This window comes from Crinia signifera, chromosome 11 (genome assembly GCF_055691185.1).
Source record: "Crinia signifera chromosome 11, ASM5569118v1, whole genome shotgun sequence".
Classification (NCBI taxonomy): Eukaryota; Metazoa; Chordata; class Amphibia; order Anura; family Myobatrachidae; genus Crinia; species Crinia signifera.
Genome location: NC_139227.1, coordinates 126,766,745 through 126,771,683, shown reverse-complemented (window position 1 = coordinate 126,771,683; position 4,939 = coordinate 126,766,745). Strand labels below are relative to the sequence as shown.

General features: G+C 46.0%; 1 long non-coding RNA gene across 1 annotated transcript; it reads left to right on the top strand.

Annotated features, from left to right (window-relative positions):
* Positions 1-1,662: 1,662 nt before the first annotated feature.
* On the top strand, positions 1,663-3,978 carry LOC146046451 (uncharacterized). Its single transcript, XR_014465894.1, has 3 exons — positions 1,663-1,761; positions 2,445-2,537; positions 3,572-3,978. It is a non-coding gene; the product is annotated as an uncharacterized LOC146046451 (long non-coding RNA).
* Positions 3,979-4,939: the final 961 nt, after the last annotated feature.

The following is a 4,939-nucleotide window of genomic DNA, read 5'->3' as shown; positions in this document are numbered from 1 at the left end:
GCACTTTCTGAAGTGGCGATTTACAACATCGCATCCAGATGTTTTCCCATTGAAAAAGATACAAATCGCTAATTTAATATCTGCCGCATTTGGAAATCGCCAGCAAAATGCGATTTTTGCCCCCCCAAAAAATAGACCAAGTACAGGGTGGCGATTTGCTTAATCGCCAGCGTTTGAGTGTAGAAACAGTTAAATATCTCACAGGTGACCCACATAGCACTTACTAACTCCCCTACATATACTCCCACATGATTATGGACACCTGTGAGGCTGTTTGAGATGGACATTTTGCAGAGTGGACTGGAGGTCCTAGTGTGTGAGTTGGGGCGTTTGGAGGAGCTACGCAGGAGGGATGATGCTGCCCACCAGATCCAGGTACCCCGACCACTCCGTGCTTCTCGTCGGTACCGTGCTAGGGTGTACCTGGACTCCCTCTCTGATCAACAGGTGGTGGACATGTTTAGGTTGAACCGACAGAGCCTGTTGAACTTATATGAGCAGGTGAGAGATGATTTGGACCCTTGTGGGGGGGCCAACTATGCAGTGTCTGGGATGCAGAAATTAATGTGCGCCCTCCACTTGTTTGCCACAGGCTCCACTCAGTCTGTGAGCTCATGGGCCTTGGGGGTGTCACAAGCCACTTTCTCTAAACATTTTTCTCAAGTGTTAAATGCATAAAAGAAGCTGTGGCGCACATATATCACATTCCCACGTTGTGAGTCCGAGTGGCAGGACCTGAAGGTTGCATTCTATCGGCTCTCAGCATTTCCAAATGTGCTGGGAGCCATAGACTGCACCCACATTGGGATTCGGGCCCCGCACGTGAGGGAGCATGTCTATGTTAATCGCAGGGGCAGACATTCCCTCAATGTGCAGGTGGTCTGCGATGCCAACCTCAGAATTCTCAGTGTGGTTGCAGGATACCCCGGGAACTGCCATGATGCCTATATCCTGCGGCACTCAGCTCTCTGGGACCGTTTCCACAACCACACCATGCCAGAGGGCTGGCTACTTGGTAAGTCACTTACCACTGTTTACATGCTGTTTGCTTACCTATGTCTTTCCTTTTAACATCCATGTGTGTAACCTTCTAATCAAGAGTCATTTCTGTTGTAATTGTTTATACCAGCCCAAACAATATAGTATAGGCTGCTACTATTATGTACCAATTACCCACATGATATGTGACCACACAAATCCCTTTACATGTTAGGTGACTCAGGATATGGGTGTCATTCGTGGCTCATGACACCTCTGCGGAACCCACAAAGCCCTGCACAGCACCGCTACAATGCTGCACATATTGCTACCCGCAATGTAGTGGAACGCACCTTTGGGGTGCTGAAAAGCCTATTTCGGTGTTTGGACAGGTCAGCAGGTACACTGCTATACCACCCTGCCAAAGTGGTTTTGGTTGTCCAGGCTTGCTGCATGCTGCACAGGGGCGTAACTATAGCACCGCAGCCCCCGCGACCGCGGGGGGGCGCTATGCATGTGCGGGCGCCGGGGGCTGCAGTGCTATAGTTACGTTACACCCCGCCGCCCGCCGCACCATCCCCAGTCTTTACCTGTGCAGGTGGGGGGGACGCTGCAAGGCGGCTGGGGGGACACAGCTGCGGCAATTACTTACAGCTGAGCCGGGCAGGGGGAGCCGGGCCCCTGCAGCAGTCGTGCAGGAAGCTCAAACTACTGATGTTGTAGTGCGAAGTACACGGAGGGGGGATGTGGTTCGTACACGGATGATCCTGCAGCATTTCACAGGTAATTTGGGTGTGTACTGATAAGTTGGGAATAAATCCACTGTTAAGTTCGAGGATAAATAAATGACACGTAATTACATATTTATCCAAAATAATATATTATACAATATTGCTTAATTCCAGACAGACAGAACAGAACAGCACAGCATCCAGGAACATGTGGAGTGTGGAGGAGGAGGGGCAGGGGCAGGGCCCCAGCACTTCCCACTCTGCTGTCGTCACATCATCCAATTTATACCTTTTAAACCTATCTATATATGGCCACAAATAGTATGGGGGTGCTTTCATATATGGTGATAATGCTAACTATTTAAATCATTACATATATGGAAGAACGTATTTAGTACTTGTCAGCAGTTCTAGTCGGCTCTCTGACGTAAGACATGTTGTAATTATACATTTAAGCTATACATTCACTTCACGATCTCTTCTATTGACAGCAACAGGTGATGAGGCTTCAAAATAGATTGAGCTGGTAGTCTTTGATTGATGACAACAGGTGATAGTAGCTTGTAATTACGATATGTCACATGGATAAGTCCTTGGATATGTATACTGAATATATATATTGTGTGGAAATATAACTTTGTCCCATCCTAACAGTACAATGAATAGTAATGGGGAACCTGTAACACACATACATTGGCAACATTACATTTTCCCCTGTCCATGTTAATTGCCCAGAAGCAGACCAACAATAATGGGCAACACCTGCAAGCTACCCCACCACAGCATACTTTATGCCTGGCAACATGATAACACCTATAACAATGTCAAGTAAGTACTGTAGTTTTCTGTGTGTACAAATGTTGGCAAATACAAATTAACATAGGCTTAATGGATGGAGGTGACATGGATCATTGATCTGAGGTGGTTGAAATGTTGCAAAACAAGTGGCTCCTACATACAGTATGCAATTCCCAATGCTTATCCCCTTCAAATGTGACTATTTCCTTAAAATTCCATGACAAATAAGCACACACAACCCAAAGTCCCGTGTCTGCTAAAATGTGACTGGTTGACAATACATAATAGAACAGTGTGGGTAATCATTTGTAAAGAATGACAACAAGTTTGCTGGATGCAAATAATTTTTACTTGCTGAAAAATTTAGCCATAGGCCATAGCATATAAAAAATTTGCAGGCACAATCACTGTGTGAGTGAAGGAAAAAAAGAAAACATGATACACATGTAAATGCAAAGAACATTATTCATGTTTGAATACAGCCCAGGTATTAGCACCCTTACCACTAGTGGCACCACCACCCCTAGTACGGACACTACGCCGTGGGGGAGTAGTGGGGGACCCACTCATGGGTGTGGAGGACACACTACTGCTTTGGGTAGATGTGGTTTAGTGCTGACCTAACAAAGTTGTTGCACTGAGGCTGATTTGCGTTTGTAGGGACATCAACGCAGTTGTTTGGCCATTAATAGCTTGGGTCTGTTCAACCATATTGGCATTTAGTGCTCTAAAATTAGTAGTTTGGCCCTGAATGGCTTGGCCAATTTCTGCTAAGCATGTGTCTAATGTGGAGACAAGACGAATTTGTGTCCCTACATTAGCCCGCACACTTTGAGAAATTCGTCTCATTTGCAGAGCTATGTTACGCACATACCCCTTCACGGTTTCTAGTTGGGTGGTCTGCACCTCCATAAAAGCTAGTTGTTTCCCCTTAAAAAGATGGATGGATTGCGCCAACTCCTCCGCACTAGTGGGGGTGTTGGTGGCTGCAATGATTGGGGGCTGCTGCCTATGTGACTGCGTATAGGGGGCCTCATTGACTGGGTGTGCTTGGTTTTGTACAGGTTCCAACGATGGCACCGTCTCAAGGATGATTTCACTCATGTCGTCCATATTTTGCATGGGATCCGTAGGTTCAGGCATCGGTTGTGAAGGACCTACACATGAGAAAAGAGTGGTAAGTATGCTATGCAGATTGGTGTATGGTGGGTCATGTTACCTTAGTTGGAATGGTTAGGTGTTGCTCATGCATTATGCATTGGCACAGGCTACTGTGGTGGGGACAGCCATGTGTGAAATGTGCAATGTGTTTGTGTAACACTATGATATCTCACCTGCAGACTGGACAGTGTGAACAATCGGATGTGGCTGATGTTGCTCAACAGCAGGCTGGGACTCCAGAGATGGAGCTGTTTGAAAGAAGAAGACATTTTCCATTATGATCATTTGCACCTAACTGTCACTTTTTCAAATATGCTGATAAAAACTTTACCTAAATCAAACTTTTTTACTCTGATATGATTACATAAGGAATGTGAACACTTTGAACTGAAGTGGTTATTTCAGTATTATGACTGTGAACGATATTTTGAATCCACTTGCAAATAACAGGAAAGACCAACAGATTACACATGTAAAAGTGACTGTAAAGTGCTTTTCCAACTACCCAGAGGATTGATATGGATCAAGGGGGAAATTTACCAATATGAAAAACCTAGTTTTTCGTATTGGTATTTCCCCTACGGCTGCATACGACTGTTTGAGTCGTATGCAAAGTCGCGTTCCGGAGGGGAAATTACAAAGCAGTCAGATACGACTGCTTTGTAACCCTCCGATGGTGTAATGATTCGTATTAGCGGCACATATATACGGCCGCTAATATCAGGAGCCGCTAGGCCGCAAGGCGGCCAATAGCGGCATTTGGGAGGCGGAGCCGCACAATGTAAACAAACACCGTGCGGCACAGCTGTTCGGCTGGTTTCGGGGTGTCGTTTTTTTTTTTTGCCAAGACCCTTACCTGGACTACGTCGCGCTGGGACAGGTGAGTATGGTTTCCTTCCACAGCTTCCTCCATGGATTTCGTCGGACCCGGACGCCATCGCCGACAGCGACGTCGACATGAAGAAGGACGTCGACATGGATCCCGAAGACGACACAGGACATCAGGACCAGGGCTACCTACGGGAAGAAGATAGGTAAGTATTAGTATGTGTGGGCTTTGTATGTATTAAAGTTTTATTTTAAATGTGTGTCAGTGTGTTTTGTGTACTATTTTTTTAACTGTGGAACTACAAGTGCCAGCGGGCCCTTTAATGCCCCGCAGGCTGAGACTTGTGGTTCTCCAAGTCCCAGCTTGCTGGCACTTGTAGTGCCACAGTAAAAAACAATAGATTATTCTATTTTTTACACTTGAATCAGCCCGATGCCCACCG